The 25,863-nt window shown below is 39.5% G+C and overlaps 1 long non-coding RNA gene across 1 annotated transcript; it reads right to left on the bottom strand.

Annotated features, from left to right (window-relative positions):
• Positions 1–16,129: 16,129 nt before the first annotated feature.
• Positions 16,130–20,755, bottom strand: LOC148133349 (uncharacterized). Its single transcript, XR_015747361.1, has 3 exons — positions 20,528–20,755; positions 19,106–19,371; positions 16,130–16,319 (listed from the first exon to the last, which is right to left on the bottom strand). It is a non-coding gene; the product is annotated as an uncharacterized LOC148133349 (long non-coding RNA).
• Between the last annotated feature and the right edge of the window lie 5,108 nt (positions 20,756–25,863).

Here is a 25,863-nt window from a genome sequence, read left to right as displayed (position 1 = left end):
TGTGGACTTCAATTCCCAGAATTCCTGAGAGGAATTCTGGGAGTTGAAGTCCAAAAATTATAAAAGAGCCATGGTTCCCCATCCCTGCTCTAGACAAACTTCAAGGACGATGTGATCACCATGGAAAAACTAACTTTCAAAATGCTTCAGTGAAATTTGAAATGTTTTTATTTAGATCATAATGTGGATAGACTCAGAGAGAGTAGAAAGGATGATAAATGAACTTGAAGTTTTTTATGAACTGAAATCTTTAGTAACATTGACTACTTCATTTCAGCAATTTGTCCTCTTGTTTCCAAACCCCACAATGATTCACAAGCTGAGATCCCCAAATCTTAGATTATATCTCCTGTTATTCCACAGACAATAGCCATAACAGAATTATAGATAGATTCTTTAGGTATCCTTTGTAGGTCGCATCCAATGGAATAACAATACTCATAAATTGTTGCTCAATTTGTATTGATGGTAGATGACCATGTGAGTGCTGCTTTTTCAATTTTCACACAGTTCCTGGTAGTAACCAATAGCCATTTGGAGGCAGGGAATTGGTATTTGCACTATAAATTGATATTATCCAGTGGTGGTGGTTGCACGACATGTAGTAGTGGGTGAACTACATTGAAACTTTTTGTCCTTGAGAGCTTGCTGGCTGATGTTTCTATAGGTGAATGGGTTTATGGGATCTTTTAATAAAGCATTCAGCAAAATAGGATTTTCCAATTTTTAGATATGTGGACCTAGGGAGGTTAATATCCGGAAAAGGATTTTTTTTAAACTAGTTTTATTTATAGTTGTTCACACATGGATTGCACAAGGCTGAATGTAGCAGTATAGAAATACACTGCAAAATATACTATATTGTCATTTAGCAAAAAGCCCAAACATTGGTCTTTGTGTGGGAGGACTGTTGTGTAAAAAACTTCATAATGCTTGTAATCTTTAGAATTTTTTTTTAACTTTTGAACCAAGTAAAATTTGTTACATTTTTACCATATGGGTTCACATTATTTAGGGCTTTGGTGAGCTTTGAAGGTGCACTTCAGTTCAATAAAATAATAATAAGTGAAACCCTTGCAAAATAGACCTTGGAATAAAACATCATTTTCTTCAAAGCACTGGGTTATACAGGTTGTACAGCTTGAATTACGATACTTATAAAGGAGTAGTGTTTATGCACTGTGCAGACACAGAGGTTGCTCCACCAGCCAAAATAGCCAACTGAATTGAATCAGACTGCTTATTTTAACCCTGTTTTTTCTTCCACTATCTGACTGATGAAGTTGTCAATAAGAGAAGACAAAAAATGGTTGGACTTTTGACTCCTGGCAAAATAAGATTTTCAGCATTTGTCAATATCTCCTTGAACATTTGGTCGTTAGATATAAAAAGCCCTCCTCCATATCTTCTGCTTGTCCAGGTGGGTCTGTAATAAACTCCCTTAATGATGCCATATTTGTTTCTTCTCTTTTATTCTTACCCAAACACTCTCAACAGGATGTCCATACTCTGTTTTCTGAATTTCTGTGCAGCACATGGTTTCTTTATATATACAGTACAGCATTCCCACCCTTTCTGCTAAATCTGTTCCTTCCAAGTAAGTTGTAGCCTTCCAGGTTCCTTCAGCACCCTGAGATGCATGCCATCTGGACTTGAATTCATTTAAATTAGCTAAGTTTTCTCTTGCCTTCTCTCTCAATTCCTTCTTTTCCCCAGTGGCCAGCCATGGTCAGCTAGAGCTTCATTTCCCTTCTGAGGAATATGGTGTCAAAATAAAGATGAGAATTCTACTTCCTGACCATCACCCCTTGTTCTTTCACCATATTTTCTTCACAATAGCTTTACCATCTTTTTGAATTTCTGTTTATTTCTAACATACCCTGTGTTTCATCATTTTTTCAGGGCTGTTTTTTCAGGGGAAGGTTAATTTTGGATAACTAATATAGGATAATTTTGGATAGCTAATATAGGTTCAAGGGAGTTGTGCAAGAGCTCTTAAAGACCCTCCCCATTTTTTATTACTGTTGTGAAAATAATGTAGTTACACTGAGAATAATGCCATTAATTCTAATGGTAGAACTGGAGCATTTACATTAATTTTGAGTAGGTTGTTATTCATGGATGGTTATGAAATGATTCAGATTCAACCTGGGAGAGGTGTTTTTGGAATGTTCAAATCCTGGAAAAGACATGGCTATTTTCACCCCCTCCCTCTTCCCTTCTTTGGCAATTTATATGACAATGGACATAACATAAACATGTCATTACGTGAACACTGGGGACAGGGAAAATGGAGTGAGGGTATTGCTCCTCCAGACAGCAGCATTTTGGTTTTACTTCCAGTCAAAAATTAATGGCCATGAGAAACCTACAGGAATTAATTAGCCTTGGTTGTATCTTCAAACATTGTGTTAGTCTAAAATTAAAAGCTAAGTTAAGCTGAATTGTGGAATGGCATAGCTTCTTTCCTACACATAGTTTCTGTGATTTAATTTACCCTCTCTTAAACTATTTACCTGATGTTGGAAGCACAACATTTAATTTTATTCAGTACCTTTAGGCAACTTCAAACAGTGAGTTTCGCAAGTGTGATTATGGCCATGGTTAAATGAAGAAAATATCGATGTGAAAACACTAGAAATGATATCAGTATTATGGATCTTTTGCAGGCATATTAAAAATTACTATCACAGATAACAAAATATCCCTGTGCACTAATATGCTCATGGACCACATCTTTAACATCTACTCAGTTGTCTAAACCACTATTTATATTAACTAATTTTTTCTTAAAAACAAATCAAGAAACAAACACGACTAAATGGGACCTGGAAAATTGGAAAGCAAAATCCCAGTCTTTCATAATATTCTTTTGAATTTATCTCTTAACTATATCTGCTGGATCAGCCATTTTAAGAAGAGACAAAATGCACACTTGGCAGCCATTTTTTAAAAAGTACCCATGAAATGATCTCAAGATTCCAAAAAGGCCGCAGGCGCTAGTGGTTACTAGCTTTTGCTATATAGTTCAATTCATATAACATTTCCCTGAGTGATTTAATTCATCAGGCTCCTTGAGAAAAGGAAAAAGGTCTTGTATAGGTAGACTATTATCTTCCCAGTATGATGGGTGTGGATTGACAATGTTTACAAATGGACACCTAGTTTAATCACATTTCTTTCATCTCCTTTTGAATTGAAAGAAAATTTTAAAAAAGAAGGAAGGAAGGGAAGGGGAAGGAAAGGAAAGGAAAGGAAAGATTGCTGATCTAAGGATCTATGTCTGTTCTAAGTACCTGCAATTATACACCTCCAGGAAAAGAAAAAGCTGCATCACAATTCCCTTGGCAACAGCAGTCTTCCTTACAAAACTTGCGCTACCTCATTTTTAGCCATAAGAGCTCTATTCAGCCACGTAGGAAGGATAAAACAATGGGTTATTTACATTAAAAGATACTGTAAGTAATTTTTTTCTGAAATGTATAACCACTTAAACTTCACATCATCTGGAAAAAGCCCATTTTAGGACACGAACACATTTTTATTAAAAATTTGGAATGAGATGGGGAAATGTATTGCAGATATTTAATACAATATTTATATCAAGTTCTGTTAAAAACCAAATGTTCCTGCAACAGACAAGAATATTAAAATAGCAGAAACGTCAAACTAGTTTACATTGAGGACAGTCTTCTTTCCCTAGAACATGGATTTTTGACAAGCTTAGATATTAGCTACTTACAAAAATGACATCAAAAGAATTACTAGAAAAAGATGAAGAGTGAGGCCAACATGGGCAGGTCTTTATTAGGACTTTCCTTGTGGCAAAAGAATGGCATAGCAAGCCTTTATGCTGTCTGAATGACTGGTGGCCCTATTCTACTGTGAGGAATATTCATGGGGACAAAGTCATGTCCATTTGGAGTTCAACTCCAGCTAGGCAGATCTTTTACAAGTGACTGAGGAATATCTGAACTTAGTTATCTGCAAGACTTTGAACTGGTGAATCCAAAAGAACTGGACGAGGTCCCTATGGCTACGAGTTGAACATAACTGTGTGATGGGCCATTTGATTAAGACCTCCTGGGAATTGGGATGTGTTTGACTCCAAGCAATAATTAATGCCCTTTTACAAGAGCGGGGTGTTGCTGCCTATCCTGAAGCAGATTGTAGCATATTCCCTTCTCAAAAAGATATGCACTGGACATAACTTTTTGTCAAATCATTTTTAGAGAGTGATTGGATCTCAGCTTCAGAAAGACCTGGATAGATTATCTGGACTCATTTCAGTCAAGTTGTAGGATCTGTTTTAGTTCTGAGACAGTATGTTTCACACTTGTAGATAACCTCTGAGAGCTTGGGATGGGGGATAGTACAATTGTTCTGGCCCTCTGGCTTTCAATCTAATCAACCGTTATATCATTTTGGACTAGGTTTGGGAATTAGGAGTGGGGGCAGTGTTCTGCAGTGGTTCTCCCCCTTCCTCTATGTCCAGTCAGTGTTTGGGGGGAAATCGAGGTACAGAACTCAGTCCCTGCAGTATGGGCTTCAGAGTACAGTATTAATTAGTAGTCTGTCTGTCTGTCTGTCTGTTCGTCCATTTGTCCGTCTGTCCATCCATCCAGTGCCAGAAAAAATCAGGAGACTCAGGCAATTCAAATAAGCATAATGATTTATTGCAAGCTTCAGCTCTTTACAAGAATCTAAACTACTAATGGTCAAGGGAAATTAGCAGGAGATAAGAAAGGTGTTCAAAGTAGGCTGGGTTTAGATTTCTTGTGGGCATGCAGGGACTCATGATGCATTTGACCCTTTCTTCAGGCTCAGCCTGGTCATCTCTTACCCCACCCATCCATCCCTGGAGTAGTAAATAGTGCCATTCAAGTGCCTGGAAGTTGTAAGAGTCTGAATGTGGAAGAACTGGCTCTAACTCAGTCATAGCAAGGCAGAGTAGCTTTGGGGGTTTGTGTCCCCACACCCAGTTCCAGAAGTCAAAGAAGCCATCTTTGACTTCAGATGAGGTAGCACTCCTCTGGATGCAGCCGATACACAATCTGAGAAACCTCTTGGACTTAGGGCTTATTTTCAAGGAACAGATCCCAGCCATGTATAGAGGGGCATATATCCATCTTGTGTGCCAGTTGCAACTATTCATGGGCTGAGAAGACTTGCTCATGGTCACTCATGCCTTGGTCACTTTATGGTCAAATTACTACAATGTGCTGTAAATGAGGCTGCCCTCAAAGACCATTAGTCCAAACTGTAGCAGTACACATAACTTTGGTTTTCCCATATTACATCACTGCAGTGAGTTGCGCTGGCTTAGAATTTCTTTCTAAGTGCAATTTAAGATGCCAGTAATTACCCTACAAAATCAGGGAAGTTCATAATAGATTTTTACTCATTTTGATAAAACCTTAACCCTGACATTTTAGAACTCTGTGGTGGAATAGACATGGTGGCTACATTTTAAACAGAGGAGAAATAAGGAGTCTAATTTAAAAAGCTTTGGGCAAGGTTTTTTGTTTTTTTTTTTTTTTGCATCAAGTCTTTTGATGTAGTTTGTTCAATTAAGTAAAAGAAAGATGTCATCAGTTCAGTGTGACTCTTACACTCAAATCTCCTTCAATCACCTCAGTAAGAGATTTTAGATGTGTCATAGAAAAGAGCTTTTCAAATGATGATTGAGTTGTACAACCAGAAAGCCATCCAAAAAGAATAGGTGGAAAAGGGTCTCAGTCAAAGACACATTTGGAGCATAAAGAAGTAGTACAGTCAAAAAAGAAAAGAAAAAAATAAATAAACATGAGATGTTAGTCATGGTGAACTAAAACTAAAAACTACTTCAGACCTGGGAAGCACTGAAATCGCTGTCACTATAAGAAAAGAGCCTCCCAGAGGTTGGAGTTTTGAGAATAGTGCACTAACTGTTCCTCTCTCTTCAGAAAGTATCTTCTTAAGGACTTGGAATATGTCCTGTTTGTTATATTCTGAGCATGGGCGCAAGGAACGGAGACGAGGCAGTGAACGGTGAACTTCAACTCTTTATTAACTATCAGGAACAGAGCAAAAGCCTTGGACAGCAGTAGCTCTTTTATAGAGCTGGCTGCTGTCCCATTAACCAATAAATTGCGTTTGAGCGTTTAAACTGTGCCCAATGGGAGACGACCCGCTATTAGCCAATCAGATTGCCCAGAAGAGACCAATCATGATTCGCTATTTATGGGCCAATCAGAAGTGCAGGATTCCGAGCCTGCTTTTCTAGTAAGGTTGTCAAGCTTTATTAAATGCATTTACTTAGTTCATAACACCCCTCCCCCCTAGGTTTCGTTTGAGTGGTGTGGTGACGTAATCACATAGATACGCAGGTCGTTTCACCTGCCTGTTCGATTTGCGCTGTTCCACTGGTTTCTGTCTGCAGTCCGGTTCCAGTGGAACGTTTCCTGAGTTGTCTGGCACGAACGGTTCCGTTTCTCCGAGGAAAGACTCGGCGTGGTTATTCCTGTTTTCGCTATTGTTGTCATCCGGGTCTCATGGGATTGTTTCCGGGTTCCGTGGGCTTGCCTCCATCGTGGTATTTCTCCGCGGCGAGGCAAACCCCCTTCCTGATTCTTCTTCAGTCGGCGCGTTTGGCGGTTGTTTTTCCCTGATTATGTCATCAACTATTTCGTTTCCGGCTCCCTCGATATCCCCTCCCCCCCCAGTTTGAGAATCAGGGGAGTCGCGGGAAATGGGTTGCAATCTGGATCGAAGCTGATCTATATGGCGTTTCCATATTTTGCCATCCGTGGTTTGTAGGCGGTAGGATCTGGGGCCGGTGAGTTGGGTAATGGTTGCTGGGACCCACAACGGTTCGCCGGAAAAGTTTTTAGCAAACACCAAATCGCCTACCTGGAACTCGCGACACTTTCCGCTAGATCCGAAAGGTTTCTCTGGCGAGTAGGAAGGGTGTAAGCGGTCGAGGTGGGAGCGAAGTCTCCGTCCCATCAACAGTTCGGCTGGAGTCTTATTCGTGACGCTGTGTGGGGTGATGTGTTGGAGTAGAAGTATTCTGTTTAGCTTGTCGTCGATGTCCCCCTGCTCCATCTTGTGTAGAGTCTTTTTGACGAATTGTACCATCCGCTCAGCCCTTCCGTTGGCCGCAGGGTGTGCCGGCGAAGTAAGGGCATGGTGGATGCCCCGGTCCGCTAGGTACTGTTCAAATGCCAGGGCAGTGAACTGGGCACCGTTATCAGAAACTAAAATGTCTGGTAACCCATGCGTTGCGAATAGTTTATCTAGTTTGTTAATGACTGAGCTGGTTGTAGTAGTCTTCATTTTTTGGATTTCGAGCCAGTTGGAATAGGCATCCACTGTAAGGAGAAAAGTGTGTCCTTTGGTGGGTCCCGCAAAATCAATGTGAATGCGGGACCATGGACCCCACGGGGTTTCCCACTCAGTTGGCGTTGCTCTTGGTGGGGCACTGCTGACTTCTTGGCACTTTTGACAAGTAGTTACCCAGGCTTCAATCTGCTTATCGATGCCCGGCCACCACGCGTAGCTTCGTGCGAGCGCCTTCATGCGCACGATGCCTGGATGTCCCTCGTGCAATACTTTTAATACTGCCTGTTGTAGCCTCTCTGGGACGACGACTCTGTCTCCCCATATAATGCAGCCCTTCTGAGAAAAAAGTTCAGTCTGCCGGCTTTTGAATGGCGCGAAGTTGTCATGGGGTTCGTCGACTGGCCACCCTTGTTCGACCCAGCTGAGAACTCGTGCCAGGACAGGATCTCGTTTTGTTTTGATGGCGATGTCTCTCGCCATTAGCGGCGGCGAGTGCAGCGTTTCAATTTGGAGTGTCTGGATGGTTGGAGCTGGGTCGTCTACTGCTTCTGGAAGTGTGGAACGGCTTAAAGCGTCAGCGTGGGGAATGGCTTTCCCCGGGCGATGTTGCAGTAGATAATTGTAGGCAGCTAGGAATTCTGACCAGCGAGTCATTCTTGGCGACAATATATAGGGGGTTGGCTTGTCTCCCGCTATAATACCGAGCAACGGCTTGTGATCCGTAATTATAGTAAATGCTCGTCCATACACGTATTCATGAAAACGCTTTACAGCCGATACAACAGCAAGAGCCTCTTTATCGAGTTGGCTGTAGTTCCTTTCAGCCCTTGATAATGTTCTTGAAAAAAATGCAATAGGTGCCTCATTTCCGTTTGGTAACACATGACTTAAAATGGCTCCTACTCCAAACGGTGATGCGTCGCATGTAATGGTTAAAGGCAATGTCTCGTTATACTGCATTAATACAGCGTCGGAGGTCAATAAGTCTTTCACTTGTCGGAATGCGTGTTCCTCTCGGTGTCCCCAGACCCAGGTAGCTCTTTTGTCGAGAAGTCTATGTAGGGGCTCAGCTACGGTCGCCTTCTGGGGCAAGAAGATGTTGTAAAAGTTAATGAGTCCCAGGAAGGCTTGGAGGTCCATCTTATTCCTAGGTCTTGGGGCATTTTTGATTGCTTTTAGCTTGTTATCCGTGGGGTGGATTCCTTGTCTATCGAGAAGGTATCCAAGGAATTCTACTCTCTCAGTACACAGTTGACATTTATTTTTTTTAACCTTCAGGCCTGCGTCTTTGAATTTTTGGAGAACCATTCTGAGACGCCTTTCTAATACTTCTTTGTTAGGGGCAGCAATTAAAATGTCATCAAAATATGGCACGACCCCTTTTATGCCCTATAAAAGTCTCTCCATCAGACTTTGGAAAATCCCCGGGGCTACGCTCACTCCGAATTGGAGTCTATTGCACTTAAAGGCACCTCTGTGCGGATGATCATTTGTGCTTCCGCGGTTTTCGCATCTACGGGTGATTGTTGATACGCCTGCGCTAAATCCAGTTTTGCAAATATTTTCCCGCCGCCCAGGAAGTGGAGAAGGTGTTGAACCACCGGCACCGGGTAAGCGCTCTGTTGAAGTGCGTGGTTTAGGGTGGCCCGGTAATCCCCACAAATTCTTAACGATCCATCCGGTTTGATGGGTGTTACTATTGGGGTTTCCCAACGGGCGTGGTCAATAGGTTCTAAAACACCCTGGGCTATTAATTTATCGAGCTGCTCGTTGATCTTCGGCTTTAGTGCGAAAGGCACCCGACGAGGCTTAAGGCGAATGGGGGCTACTTCAGGGTTGAGGTTAAACGATATCAGGGTCCCCTTGTACTTGCCTAGCTTCTCTGTAAAAACGTCCTGGAATTCCTGGACGAGTGCCTCCTCCCAGTCGTCACTTCTGGCTTGGTGAATGCCGGCTACTTCGATCCCGAGTGGGGCGAACCATTGAAGGCCTAATAAGCTAGGTCGGTCACGATCGACGACGGTCAGTGGTAATGATGCGGTACGATTTTTGAATGATACTTGGACTAGGCTGGAACCGATGACTGGGATTCTGTTTCCCTGGTAATCTTTGAGTATAATTTTTTGGGCGCTGAGGTTCTGACAATGGATGGAAGGAATTAGCTGTTTGAGGGTCTTCCAGGAAACCATCGAGAGAGATGACCCCGAGTCGAGTTCCATCACGCAAGGTTGGTTCTCGATGGCGACCCTTACTCGGATCTTTCTTGCATCTAAGGATGAAGTGTGGCCGATGGTAATGGTTTGGTGTGCCTCTTCTCGTCTCGTTGAAGTGGCAGGTGCTTTATTTCTGTAGGAGTGGTTGTTTCATTGGTGGTTCAGGCGATCCCGACTCACAGGAAAATTTCCTGTGGTCTGGCGGTAGTTATTCTCCCTCTGGATTGGACTGGGTCCTCGCTTGCTTCTACAGACCTTTGCGATGTGGCCTCTCTTTCCACAGGAATGGCAGAGCGTGTCGAGGAATTTGCAATCTGATCGCGGGTGGTTTGCCCCACAACCAGCGCATTGGCGCGGGAATCTTTGGTTTCGTTGTTCTCGTTGGTCGCGTTCAGACCGGAGCCGGTTGCCCTCTTCCTCTTCACTATCTAATGGGGATTCGAGGTCCTCATGGTATGCCGTCATTGAGTGTCTCTCTGGACAAGGCGAGGTATCATTTGCGAGTTTACGGAGCGGTGCGTTGGTGTGGTGCATTCGAGCGGCCAACTTCCTGGTTGCTTCTGCTGCAGTAGCGTCTGCGATGGCATCGGCAAGATCGATGTCCCCTTTGGCCATGATCTTGCTCTGCGCCGTGTCGTCATCTAATCCCAGAACTATGCGGTCTTGCATGGCTTCCTCGAGGTTTGAAAACCCACAGAGGCCACCCAGGTTCCGGAGGTCAGCGATGAAATCTGCAACGCTCTCGCCTTTCCGTTGGTCCCTCTGGTAAAACTCGTGTCTTCGGACAAGTGTTGGCACTGCGGGTGCATAGTGGGCCCGTAGAATGGGCGCGAGGGTGTCCCAATCCATGGATTTTACTTCAGCTGGTTTTGCAAGTGCTTTCGCCATCTTAAAAACGGCAGGCCCACAATGGGTTAGAAATACTGCTCGCTTCTTGCCAGTCGTAGCGTCCTTTAAGTTGTTGGTCTCCAGAAACATCTGGAACCGATCCATATACGAGTCCCAGTCTTCGTGTGCCGGGTCAAATGGAGCGGGTGGTATGGCGCCGCTGGCCATGTTGCCGTTGTAGATGCGCCTTCAGCCACGTGCTCTGTTTGGTGCTCCGTAAATGTTCAGTCAGCTCTGATGTCTCTGTATCCCATCCTCGTCGCCAGTGTTATATTCTGAGCATGGGCTCAAGGAACGGAGACAAGGCAGTGAACGGTGAACTTCAACTCTTTATTAACTATCAGGAACGGAGCAAAAGCCTTGGACAGCAGCAGCTCTTTTATAGAGCTGGCTGCTGTCCCATTAACCAATGAATTGCGTTTGAGCGTTTAAACTGTGCCCAATGGGAGACGACCCGCTATTAGCCAATTGGATTGCCCAGAAGAGACCAATCATGATTTGCTATTTATGGGCCAATCAGAAGTGCAGGATTCCAAGCCTGCTTTTCTAGTAAGGTTGTCAAGCTTTATTAAATGCATTTACTTAGTTCATAACACTGTTCATTTCTATAGTGAAGATAGAACCTACAAACCTGAGCCTGTCTGTACAGGATTTCTTTTGTGAAATAATAATTTTCTTTAATCAATTTTATAGCCACCAATCTCAACCTATGACTTTGGTTGGCAAACAATATCAAAACAAAAACCAGTAAGAAAAATATAAATTTAATCCTACTCTTGAAAAGTTACTGAAAAGATGTAAGGGAGAAGATGATATAGGAGAGAGAGAGACACACAGATATACAGAGAGAGATAGAGACAGAGACGAAGAGAGGGGGAAGAAGGGAGAACGTATTGGTAAACCTGGTTGTGAGCAGATCTTGGCTGTTTGAATAATCATAACTGTATTTATTTGAACTTTGTCCTTCAAACTTTTCTGGGAAGCCAGAGGTGGAAGAAGTGGTATTATCTCTGTTCCACAATTTCAAAATATTTAAGAGTACTATTTGTCCATAATCTAGCAAAAGCTGAAAGGTTTTCTATTTATGTTTAGCAAAATAAATTCTATGTTGAAGGAAGGAAGGAAGGAAGGAAGGAAGGAAGGAAGGAAGGAAGGAAGGAAGGAAGGAAGGAAGGAAGGAAGGAAGGAAGGAAGGAAGGAAGGAAGGAAAAACACAAAAGAGTTAGTCAATTCACAGGAACAATTATTTTAGGCAGAATAGATGAGAATGGAAAAGAAAACAAATTATTCTGCTTAGCATATAATAACTGCCTGAGAAATATGGACCTGAATGAAGCTTGGAATGTCAGCACATCGGAATTAATATAGTGATGAGATGTTCTCTTCCTGCTCCTTTTCAATTCTTTAAAAATAACAGGGTAAATAAGATCTATTCCTTTTCTGAAAGGTATACTGCCTGGGGGCTTTCAAAGCAGTTACTGAAAGATGAATTATTTGCTTTTCTATGATATATGTACTCATGGTTATTGAAATCACAGGCATTTTGAGGATAGAGCTCAACAATTTTTGAGTGCAGTTTTGTGGACCAGTAACTTCAAGGGATGGGAAACCTGGATTTCTATACTTTTGTCAGCCAAATGACAAATATGGTTAATTTTACATAAGTGTACAGTGATATAATATTGGGGTAAGGAATCCCAAAACTACCCAACTAATCCCATAACTCAAAGATTGTTGAGGTCTGAGCTATCTGTCACTTAAAGGGGGAAAGATCTTGGTATCGTAATAGATAACTCCAGGGAAAAAAAATACAGCATATGACAACACTTAAAGGAGTCAAATTTCTTAAGTGATTTGATTATGAATGGAGACTGAAAATAAAATGTATTTTATCACAATCATTTAAGAGATTTATAAATTCTCAGCATTTTCACATAAAAGATGTATCCATAACTAGAATACTGTGTACTATAGATACTGGAAAATAATGTAATAGAGATGAAAAAAAGGTACAAAATCAAAATAATGTAAGGATTCAAACATCTGTCATGGGAGAAAAAAAGAGAAACTTTTAACATTATTTCACTTAGGGGTGGGAAAAGGATTGATGGGATACATGATATCTATAGAGTCATGCATGAACTAGAAGTAATTTTATATCCTGTCTCAAAATACTAGGATCAGAAACATCCAATAAAACTGAGAAGAAGGTGTTTTAGAATAGACAAATGGCTGCACTTTCCTCTTACAGCACACAATTAACATATGGAATTTGTTAGTGTCAGATTGTGACAAACAAAATTAAGTATAAGGTGGATCTGGACCTCAGTCAGTAGGGCTAAACTTATGTCCATCCGTGATTTGACACTGAGTAAAACTCCTTGAAGTGGTGAATAATCTTGTTTTATTTGTTATTTTACTTATTCTTTTCCTGATGCCTCTCTTCCTTCCTTCATTTCTTATTTTGGAAGCCTTCTCTGCCTCCTTTTAAACTATTTCCTGAATCCTCTTTCTGCACAGTGAAGAGCATGTAGTCACTGGGCAATACAAAAGGATTTAGATCACATGGAGTTCTTAACGTAATGCTTCCTATTTTTTCTTCTTATCTCCTGAACAATAAAAATCTCTTTTTAATACTCTGCAGCAGGTGTTGCAGAGATGTGGAAATTCTAAAGTACAGAATTGTTAGTAGATAATATATTTCCAGTTACCATAATAGAAGGTCCACCTTAAAAAGTGTATTTTATGTTAGGCTAAAATAATAAAACTCTCTTTGCCATGTGCTAATAGGTATAAGCGGGATTAAGCTTTGTAAAGCAGAGATTATCTTGCTTCAGAATGGCATAAAAAGTAAAAAAAAAGATAAAGAGATTTGCATACTAAAAAAGTAGGAGCATTTCCTATTCTTGTTCGCTATTACACAATGAAGATGTCACTAATAACTAATTTAGTCAAAACTAATACTTTCAAATGAATGTATTTGATTGATATGTCACTATTTCCCCAAATCTATGATTTGGCCTTTTAGTTTGTCATACCTGATCTGAGATACAGAATTAAGATGAGACAAAAATCTTTTAAGGACATTTCACTGATCAATGAGAAACTGAATGTAGATTTCTAGCATTTATACAGAATCCTGCATTGGTTAAATAAAGATGATCTATACCAGGGGTGTCAAATTCACATCATCAGGGCGGCATCACATGATGTATCGGGACTTTTTTCCCCTTCACTAAACCGGACGTGAGTGAGGCCAGCATGTGACGCATCTGGCCCGCAGACCAGGAGCTTGACAGCTCTGATCTATACTATAATTTAATTTAACCAAACAAGCAACCTTGAATATATATTTGTTCAGAATACTTCCATATATTTAACATAATGATTGCTTCACTTTATTCAGTAAAGATCCTTGGAGTTCAGAATTTTTTTTTATCTGTTCCTCACTGCTTGAACTTAAGGTATGCATAACTCTGTTAAAAAAGATACAGTAAGATATGAGGTGTAGAATTTCCTATGGGCAGCCTGTGTCCAGTTCTCTGTGTTTTGTTACATGCATTGTACATTTACTTCCCTCCTTGCTCTAGAGATCTTGCTGGTTAGAAGATATTTGCTCAGTGTAATGGTTCGACATGGAGTAACACATATTATATAGAGAAGGGAGAAACCTCAATGTAAGAATGTCATTTTGAATGACACTGTTTCCGATTTCATGTACAGTTTAGTTCTCTGCTAAAAGATTCATATACTATTTAATTTGTTCAGACTGAGTATTGGTTAAAATCAGCAGCCTGAATCACTCATGTAAGGTCAGCTATGAAAAGTTCACCCTTTCCTTACTTCTTGCTTAGCCCTAACCATGCCAAACATTTGGTAAATGGATACATATTCAATGTTTGACTTCTTCCTTCATTCTGTCTTATACCAAATAGGCCAAAAACTCACTCTGATGAGATCTAATCAGGTCATCCAGGAGACTGACTAGACAGCTTCAATTTACCATAGAAAATATGATGGAATAGACTAATTTTAAAATGTATGGAATTCCTATACAGAACATTTTCAAAATAAACTGCAGAAATCTATTTGGTTTTTCCAGACCTTGTAAATTATAACTCAGAATACCTGAGCTCCCTGCCTAGCTTCATTTAAACAAACTTTGGTAGCTCCCAGAGTTAATACAGCCTGTGAATATATGGTGAACATCTTTGATTTTTAGGCTGAGGAGGCTGATAAGATTACGGGCTGTATTCTCCTTTTGTTTTTGAGTATTTGCATCCTAAACTCTGTTCTAAACACAATAAATGTTTTTTTTTAAATAAAAATAAAAGTTACTCTGTAAAAAATATGTTCTTTAAAAAACAGATGGAAAACTGATATAAAGAGGCTGGAGAGGAAAATTATGTAACAGAATTGGCAGACATGAGACAATTTTTAAATTTCCTTAATTTCTAATAGGTTACATGGCATATATCCCAGATGGGTGCTATGGCAGCATTTCACTAAACTAGTTGGACCAGAAAGCTATGCAGAGTGAAATCTGGTTAATACTTGAATAGAAGCCAGGTAGCTAAGTGGCTTAATGACTCTGGAGATAGTCTTTGCTTCTATAGTCTAAGTCCTAATACTGTGTAACAGAGTGACCTCCCATCATGCACCTCAGCTGATACCCATCTAGCAGTTCAAAAGCATGTTATATGTAAGTAGAGCAATAGGTACCACTTCAATGGGAAGACAAGCTGGCAGTTCGTGTGGACAGCTAGAATCCTGCTGGCACTGAACCTTCCCATTGTGACGCCAATTTGCAAGATGGTGTTGGTGGAGGGATGATGATGATGCAGGAAAGATGCTCATCTTTTTTTCTGGTGCAAAGCTAGCTTGGCCCCCTGTGGCGCTCCTTAGGAAGCGTGTGAGCATGAACCAAACAGAGCTAGCAATCTTAGGCAACCAAACCATTGATCTGCATTAGCATGCTAGTCTCCTAGCTAATGTAATAGTGCCATATACTAAATAAAGTAGTTGGATGGGATGCTACAAACAGTCCCAGTAAACCAGACTGAGGATGTTTAAAAAGAAGAAAAACTTTAGAAGATATATTGCCTGTGGTTCACTTCACTCCCATACTGATGCCAAGAAACAATATGCATATGTTCCTGAAGTCACCAAAGCCAAGGTCAAGTCTAAGGAGATTTTACTTCTATTAATTCTTAAATCACTATGCAGTTGTACAGTTAGCAAATTTATAACATACTAATATTCAAGTGATTAACTGGAATTATTAATTTCATTCTATTTTTAACAACTTTACCTTAAAAAAAACCTTTGCCCTCTGAGTTACATTCAGATAAATCCACAAGATAGATAGATATAGGAAAAGAGATCGAGATAAATAGATATTATGCTATGCACTGCTAAGCAACATTTTTCCAATAAAGAAATTACATATACTGTCCTTTTAATATTTTCATATGGCTTTTCAACATTTGCCAATTAATGTAACCTTTGTGGAATTTAATGTTTTTGATATTTGAATGACATTTAGCTTCAACTTGCCAAACTGTGGTTACCTTCAAACTGTAGTCCAAATTGCAAATGAAAGATATATAAGTAACTACAAGAGTATTTCTGAGTTTTTGAGAAAGTAAGAAAAAATATACACAACACCTCTCTTATTTATTTATTTATTTATTTATTTATTTATTTATTTATTTATTTATTTAGTATTCATGTTCTTTATAATATGCTGCTTTTACATTCCACCTCACAATCTTCAATGAACATCATCATTAGGGCCCCTGGATATTAACCTCCACCTTCCATCATGACTTTTGTAAATTGAAATTTTGACTTCAAACTTCTGACTAAAATTGAACCAGTATTTCTTATTTTATCCTGAGTAAGATAGAGAAGGTTGCCAGTTTTGATCAGGTCAGTGTCACACAGCACTGTTTACTACCATTTTCTCCAACAATATGGCCCCCCAATAGGAAGACCCAGCATGTTTTCTAGGCATAAAATGAAATTAAGCCCCTCCCCCCAAATTTAGGCCTATTTTAAACCATGCAAAATGGGAGGAAGGGACTTGCCGTTAGGAGCGCCCCGCAAGCAGCCATGCCTTGCCACCAGCTGCTCCTAACGGGTGATCATGGTGGAGTGCAGAGAGCTCCCTACTCCCGCCAAGCACCTTTGCTGCAGACCCGAGACCTTTCACTCCCCCGCTGCTGCTTCCCCACCTCTGTTGCTTTCCCTTTTACCCGTGAAGTGTCCGCGTTTGGAGCTGCCACTTCCGCATTTGGAGCGCCGTTGCTGTTTGGAGCATGTTTGGAGTGCCACTGCCTTTTGGAGTGCTGCTGCCATGTTTGGAGCTACTGTTTCCACTTTTGGAGCTGCCGCCGCGTTTGGAGCACTGCTGCCATTTGGAGCACGTTTGGAGCGGCAGCGGTGGCGCTCCAAACGGCATCAGTGCTCCAAACACAGTGACAGCTCCAAACACAGAAGCGGCAGCTCCAAATGTGGCGGTGGTGCTCCAAATGCGGCGGCAGCTCCAAATGCGGAAGCGGCAGCTCCAAACATGGTGGCAGCACTCCAAATGGTGGCAATGCTCCAAAAGCAGAAGCAGCATCTCCAAACGCAGTGCGGCACAGGCAGAAGGGAAAGCAATGGCGGCGGAGGAAGCAGCAGCGGCAGGCGCCGAAGGTCTCGGGTCTGCAGCAATGGTGCTTGACGGGAGTAGGGAGCTCTCCGCGCTCCACCATGATCACCTGTTAGGAGCAGCTGGTGGTGAGGCATGGCTGCCCAGGGGGCGCTCTAGGCAAGGATGCAAGGGGGAGAATTAAGTCACCCCCCAAAAGACGGCATAGCCTTTTGTTCGGGGCTCAAAAAATAAAATAAAAGACCCAGCCTTATTTTATGAGAAACACAGTAGCTATAAAGTTCTGTCATGATTTGGCTAGAATACTACATGTGAAACCAAAACCCAGCTTTAAGCAGTACATGCTCATGCTATTCAAAGCAGACTTGGGTTTCTATTGTGGCCATAACCTGGCTTACTCAGAGCAACCAAATCACTTTGAAGATAAAACACCATTTTATTTACATGCATGCAAGCAATAATACAGTGTACACTGGACCGGAAGAAAAACTGGTATACTTTGCTGAGTAGCCATGACTTTGCTGAGCAGCCATTCCTTGCAGGGATATACATCCTACCATTCCCCACTATCCTGTCAGAGCTTAAACTTCTTGGATGAGAAGCAAAATGTCTTCAAAGAAAAGCAAGAAAGTCTAGTTGCCTCCTGAAAAAGCACCTTTGGGAGAACCATGAGCTGGATGACTGACAATTTCTACAGGCTCATGACTAGTCTTTATATAACTTTGGTCTCCTATATTGCAAAGCAAAGACAAAACAAAGGCAACACAGTGGAAATTACAGAATGACATTAGAACATTTTAGATAAACCCATCCTTGTGAACATATTATTATTTATTCCTTCCTACTAATAGTATGCTAGCTATATTACAGTGATGGTATGCTACCGGTTTGGATCAGTTCAGCCAAACCAGTAGTAAAAGAAAGCCACAGATCAGCTGAGAGGAGGAAAAAAAAGTCCTCCCACAATCAGCTGAGAGGAAAAAGAAAAGAAAAGCACAGGATCGGCCCCCATCTGCCTCTGTACTTTTCTCTTCTTTATCCTCTTAGCTGATTGATGCTGCAGGCTGGTGTGGGGAAAGCTGCACGCAGGTGTTAGGCAAAGCACGCCCATCAAGCCATGCCCACCAAGCCACACCCACCAAGCCATGCCCGCCAAACTGGTGGTAAAACAATTTGAATCCCCCCACTGCTATATTATGTGTGAAATATGGTCAGAGAATTGAAACAGTTTGATTTATTCAGGGTGATAACTGAATCTTCTCTCTGTAGCCACTCAGAATACTTTAACCTCCATACTTCCACACCAATCTAAAACTTGTTTTGTGGCATAGTACGCAGTTCCCATTGACTAAGTGGAATATGTAATGAACAAACACATGCTAAGGATGGAAAGTATTGTTTGTTTGTCTCGATTACAGTCTACTGTTCTGCTTTCCAAAGAGTTCAAAGCAGCTTTCACATTAAAAAAAATAAAATAAAATCGAAGAGGGGTAGAGACTAATAATAGTTACCAACCCTTCTCAAGACTAAAAATAGTCACAAAAAATCCTTAAAAAGCCTATCTGTTAATAGGAGGTGGAGATAACAAATAACTTATCAGATGCTTTCTTTGCTACAACGTCTTGTGGAACTATAATCCTAAAGAAAAAAGCTTTGTACCAGTTTGGGGGCGGGAACCCACCAGAAAAGGATACTCCACACTTTTTTGAACAGCCAATAAAAAGGCCCTGATCTTTGTCACCATAAAAGTAGAAGTTATTTTAACTTAGAATGAAAATGTTACTCTGAAATATGTAAACATTCTTCTCTTTCTTAAGAGACGTGGACATGTTAATTTGTCAAACCATTCATTCTTTCACTGTTATGTGAGAGTTATTTTGAACAAATAGTGCCAAAAGTTATCTACTGTGAACCCCTGCTTTTTAAAATAGTTTACTGGTGCCTTCTTTAATTAAACAGCAATTAAAATTCTTTGTAGAACAACTATCATTAAAAAAAATCCTCTTATAATACATAAAGGGCATACCTATAAAATCCGAATGCTTCCTGACAGGAATTTTAATCAATGCCCTTTGTCATGTCTGTCACTTGCCAAAAAAAAGGAGGATACTGTGATAATGGTGCTTATCCCTCTCCCCCTTCACTTCTCCTTCTAAGCCTTCCTTATGTAGAGGAAGGGGATGAAGAAAGGGGACTGAATGGTCTTCAGAGATGAATGGATCTGTCTTCAAATCAGAAAATTGTTTGCAAAATTATCTTTCCATCATAGCCTTTGGGGTTGGTGATGAGATTCTGGGGAGAACAGATGGGAAAGAGCAATGACTACCGGTATGCTGATTTCATCACAAGTATACCTAGTTGTCAGCTAGGCTATCTTTTTCCATAGTCATATATCTCTTTTTAAAATGAACAACAAATTTACCTTTTCTGTTCATGAACCCCATTCCCATCTTGCAATTAAGTCCCCTCCCCCATTAGTTAAGAGAAGGGAACTGAAAGGAGGCTTTCAGTTTGCTCATTTCATGCTCCAGAATTTGGAACAAACTGGGATGATGAAGTCTAAGAAAAATGTAATTAAGGTAGGACTTCTTCCAGAACTAAAGATCCATATGCAATTAATCAGGCAGTCCTTCCTTAGGCTTGCCATTATTATATGTCTAGATTTTTTTCTTTCTTTATGTATTGACTCAAAAAAAGTTGATCTTATCCCTGTCGTAACTACCCACCTAACTATTGCTCTTACAGTTTAAACACAGACCAGCCAGTCACTTTAAGTTTTTTTTTTTGCCCAAAAAATAATTATTTATTTATTTATTTTTATTTGTCAATTGCTTACAAAATAATAGGTATAAGTAAAAACATAGTTATGAATACATGGATGCATATAAGAAAAATAAAATATATATAAAAGAAACAATAGGACAGGGATGGTAGGCACGTTGATGCGCTTATGCACGCCCCCTACAGACCTCTTAGGAAAGGGGTGAGGTCAACAGTAGGCAGTCTAAGGTTAAAGTTTTTGGGGTTTGGGGAAAAAAACCACAGAGTCAAGTAGAGTATTCCAGACATTGACCACTCTGTTGTTGAAGTTGTCCATTGAGTATCAGACAGCAATAACTTTTGATCATTGCTCCATCTTTTCATGGAACTGTAAACAAAGAAAAAGATTTACAGGTAGTTCTTGAGCTATGAAGGCCATTTAACAACTGTTTCAAATTATGAATGTCCTCCAAAAGTGTACAGATAAAACCCATGTTAGTAGTGTTCATTTAGCACCCATTCAAAGTTATGAGATAAGCACCCCCTAGTGTTTATGAGTAAGTCCCAAAATTATGAATGTTGGAGCGCCCTTATGAATGACTGCAGAGGTCTGCAACATTCCCCCTATTTCCCTCCCACTCCCCACAATTCCCTCCCCCTCCCATCCTGCCATGCCAGACTCACTTACCTTGCAAAGACTGTGTCCTCTGCCGCAGTTTTTTTGCCTATGAGGGAGAGGAAAATGCCTTTTGTCACCTGTAGTTATGAGAGGCAATTTCCAAGGCCCATATGGTTGGCATGTTTTTTTTTCCTTGTCACATTACCAGTTAAGATCAAATCCTTTGCAGGTGTTCTGCTTTTTTTCCGGCTTATTGCTGCCCAGTGTAGGACTAGAGGAGTGAATCTCTTATTGCTACCCTGCTGCTTGTTTTGTTGCTGTTGCCTTGAAGACTGGAGTACTGTAGGTGCATTTGTAAGTACTTTACTGTTTATTAGTATTATTATAGTACTGTGTTTGTAAGTACTTTATGAACTACTGTTCTTGTTTCTAAGTACTTTGCACAATACTGTGCCTTTACAACAATATTTTTTTTTATTACTCTGTTTGTTTATGGTTGTCTTGGAATTCCTTTCAGAACTATGAGCCAGTGTCTACAGATTTAGTACTGTAAATTTCCTTTGCATTCTATTGTAGTTTGTTTGCATGTAGTTTGAGATTGCTTTCAGAAATATCCTTTGCATTCTCTTCTCTACTGTTTGTTTGCTTTTGGTTTGAGGAGTAATATGTACTACTGTAGAGTGCTTATAGAACAGCTAATAGACAGGTGGCAGTGTTTCCTTCCAGAGGCTCCACTGGAACCCTACAAATTCACCCAGCCCCTTCTAGTCCAGGCAGAGGCTCTGTGGTTTGAGACTGGAGGGCTACTAGCCTTATAAGAACAACCAATGGACGGGCAATAAGAGTTCCTTCCAGAGGCTCCAGCTGGAGAGCCCTGCAAATTCTCTTAGCCTCTTGGTTTCCTTAACAATGGCAAAGGCCATTTAACAACTGAAGGAAACATCAAAACTAGTCTTTATTCATTTAACCAGCCAATTGAGTTGTATAACAAGCCTAGTAAAAAAATAATAATCATAGAAATGAATCTGATTCATTTTACGAAGATTTGAATTATGACCCTAATGGCCAGGCTCTAGTAGGATCATACTTCAAGGATTTCCTTTAAATTTCAATAAATGAAACTTTATCAGAAGGTGAAATTTCTCAAAACTATTTGTCAACCAGCTTAAAAAGTAAAACAATAAACAACTGCTCATCTTATTTGCAGAAGCCAAAATCAAGGAAAATGTTCAGGTTCTTCCCATATTCACTATCCTAAATCTGTATCACATAAGTACATTGATCTGATCACCTTGGGTATTTAGGGACTTCTGAAAACATTCAAGGAAGGAGCTCTGAGGCCTTTGAAATGCTTTCCACTCTCAGAATGTGTCTGTAATGCTCGGTCTGACCTGAATTTGTTATGAGCTTTTTAGAGCCTTGCTTCTCAACGTGAACATTAATTTTCTGAAGCAAAATACAAGCAGCAAGAAATAGTACAGGATAATGTTCCCAGTGGTGCTTTTGCATGCTTTGCTACTACTTAATCTAAGCATGCCAACGATATTATTTTAATAACTAACACTGAATACAAAGACTATTCAAGCATAAAATTCCAAATAGTTTTTGCTTTTGTTTTTTCGAGATAGCATTTTAGATTCATGCACTTGTAGCTGTATTTCTATACAAAATACTAAAGAATACTGACAACAAAGACGCATGTTATCAAGGCCATAGTTTTTCCAGTTGTAACATATAGCTGTGAAACCTGGACCAGCAAACAAGGTTGAAAAAAACATGTTGATGCTTTTAAATTGTGATATAGAAGAAGAAAAATTAAAAATACCTTGGCCTGCAAGAAGACCAGATTATTTAGTGACGATGTAAAAAGAGACAGTTTACTGGAAGCACTAAAAGCTGAAATATTTGGAATGCATAATATGAAGGCAATTGTTGCTGGGGTAGAATTGTTGCTTGGAAAGGTTGAAAAAGCAACAAAAATAAAGACTAGCAGAAGAGAAAGTAGGTAGAGAAGGTATTGCTGACTGTATAAGTATGAACATATGAGAACTCAAAGCAGTTCTTAACAGACAGTCCTGGTGAAAAGACAACCTTTAGATAACAAAAAGTTAAAATAACTTAACAGTCAACAGCAACCTCTGTGTCTTACTCCCAAATAAAAGCATGTTTAGAATAAATTAAGATTTTATAAATGCTCTCTCCATGTTGATCATCTGTGAACTTCTAACAGATGATGAAAGGATGGCTAGTTACGCAAGAAAACATAGATATGTCTGCATATTTGCAAACTCTCTTCATCTAATGTAATCATCATTGTCTACTCGTTTATATTACATTTACTTCCACAAATTTTATATTAAGAAAAACAAAGGAAAATTACAAGGAAAAAAAACATTGCACGTATCAAAATATGCAGCTGACCTGTGCAAGGTGGCTTTGATTTGCCTTCATGATTTGACAGCATTTGCAACAGCTTTGTTACCTAGAAGAGACACAATGACCGTCACTGAAATGAAAAGACAAAACCGTTTGACCGGTTATTGCAAGGGCAGGAGAAGGGAGTTAAAGTAGATGAAGTGGATCAACATAGCTCATTTATGACTTCCGGTTTGGGTCTCTTCAGTGATAGACTAAAATCCGCGATCGTGTGCGGTTTCAATCTGTGCTCACTGCTGGAGAAGAATCCTTTGGATCTGGGGCTGAAGCCACCCCGTAGAGGTGGTGAAGAGGGGGGAGATTGCTAGCTGAGTGGAGGGGAGCCTCATCTCTCCTCCTTGGCTGGTCTAAACTCCCTTCCCCGAAGGCGGTTGCGGTGGTGGTCAGAAATGGCCACCACAAAGAAGAACCCGACTGGATAAGATTGTACAGGAGGAAGACAAAGAGGAAAGCAGGACAGACCGGGTTAGACAACAGAGAACATCTAAGCAAGGTACCCTGAATCTAAAAGTACCTAAAGGGATACTTCTGAAAGAAGATCTTTAAGCGTCGAAGGAGAGAGAAAAGGAGGTTAAAAACCCCTTTTTAACCTTTATATTGACAATTACAAATGGTATGGAAAGAAATTTATATTAATCTATTTTGACACTAAAAGGCAACCTTAAGCTGAAATCTAAGTGTCAAAAGGAGAATAAAGATTTTTTTCTTGGTCATTTTAAAGCCCTAAAAAGGAGAAGAGTGGAGGCAAAAGGGTGGGACTTGGAATAATGGAAAAATGGAGTGCCACCTGGAAAAATAAAGAGGATTAACAGTGAAACTTTGAAAAGACTCCCGAAGATACATTGTAATTGAAATCTTATTAAAAGATACAGTAACCCACGGAAAGGAAAAGTAAAGGAAAGAAACAAGAAGGAACAGTCTGGGATCATTTGGTGATTTTAAAAAAAAGATTTTGGCATTGGTTTTTCCTTTCTTTTTCTGTTTTTACTTAAAGTCAATTGGGTGGTTGTTCAAAAGTGTTTAAAATGCCATCACTCCTGGAGGAATTTAAGATGAGTCTTAAAAAAACAGAAATAAGATACTGAAAGGGGAGGAAGATCCTATGGCTTTGTATTTGAATTGTTTGAAATGGAGATCCTGAACTATGAAAAGCAAAAGGAAAAGCTTCAAGAGCAAGAAGAAGGGTGGGACAAAGAAGAAGCCATTTTCAATGATCAAATAATGCAAAGTGTGGTAATAAGGGGAAAAGGGGGGAAAGGAGTTAAAAGTTAGAGATCAAAGGGAACAGCCAAAGAGAAAAATAGTCTAAAAAAGAAGTACAACAGAAAGGAGAAGCAGAAAAGAAAACTACAGAAGGGAAAATTAGAGAGAGAAGGGTATAAAAAAAGGGATGAGAAAAAGAGGAGAAAGATAGAAAGGGAAAGAACTTATGAGGGATAAAAACAGGAAATAAAGAAAAAGGGGAAACGTACTAGGATTAAAGATATTTGCTCAGCCAGAAAACACAGAGACAATGGTTAAATTAAGTTAAAAGTGAGGATTCTGCAAAGGTACAAAAGATAGTGTTGTGACAGTAGAATACTGTAATGAGTTAGAAATGAAATAAGTAAATAATCTATGAGATAAAACTGTATTGTTATGTAATGGTATGTTTATTTATAATTAATGAAATAATAAAGAGAGGGAAACATTGCAATTGTTTCTAAAGATTGATAAAATATTGAAAAGAAATGTGAAAGATTTATAAGGAAATTTATACCAGTTATTAGAATGAATTTGAATAATGATTTTGCTTATTAATAGTAAATAATTTATAAGATGAAACTTTATGACTATCCAATGGTATGCTTATTAACAGTTAAGTAATAATGAAGAAGAGAGGGAAACATTTCAATTGTTCTCAAAGATTGATAGATATTGAAAAGAAATGTGAAAGATTTACAAGGTTCATACCAGTACTAGAATGATGTGGAATAACTATTTTGTTTACTAATGTTTATATATATATATATATATATATATATATATATATATATATATATATATATTTCTTAAGTTTTTATGGATACTTACATGTATGGCATTCAGCTTTGTTCGGGTATTTTCAACGTCATAGTAGTTGTGCTTTTAAAGTTGTAGCAACGTTTCAGCAGAATCTCATCTGCCATCATCAGGCTTCTGTATTGTGTTCGAATGATGAACACAATACAGACGAACACAATTCAGACGAACACAATACAGAAGCCTGATGATGGCAGATGAGATTCTGCTGAAACGTTGCTACAACTTTAAAAGCACAACTACTATGACGTGGGAAAATACCCGAACAAAGCTGAATGCTATATATATATATATATATATATATACACATACACATACACATACACATACACATACACATACGCATACACACACATACACACACACACACACACACACACACACACACACACACACACACACACACATATATATATATATATATATATATATTCTATGTTTTTAGAATTTTTCTTTATACATTTTCAAGGGGAAGTACCAAGTAGAGTCTGAATGATGAGATTTACATGATATAAAATAGATATTAGAAATTTGAATGTTATAATTTTAGAATGCACAAATTCAATGTTTAATGAGATTTCATATGATAATAACAATAAGATTTAAAGGTGTTGCACTTTGATTGGCAATCATAGGGGGAATTTTGCTTCTTAAGAATGTTGGAAGAGAACATATGAAATTGTAAATAAGACAGACAAAAGTATAAGTACAATGAATAAAAAGATATAGAAATTTAGGTAAAAGAAATACAATTGAATAAGAAGAAAATGAGATAACCATAAAAGAAAATTAAGAGAAGTAAAGGGAGAAATCGTGAGAAGTTGGAAAAAGAGTAATAAGATATGAAGTTGAATAAATAAGATGAATATGCATATGAAATTGTGTCTGTATGGAAATGTGATAACCCG

The sequence above is a fragment of the Notechis scutatus genome, chromosome 1 (assembly GCF_049901735.1).
Source record: "Notechis scutatus isolate UNSWTSFEM ecotype Mainland chromosome 1, rNotScu1.2, whole genome shotgun sequence".
In the NCBI taxonomy this organism is placed as follows: domain Eukaryota; kingdom Metazoa; phylum Chordata; class Lepidosauria; order Squamata; family Elapidae; genus Notechis; species Notechis scutatus.
Note: the sequence above shows the minus strand (reverse complement) of the source record. Positions and strands in the feature narration are given on the sequence as shown.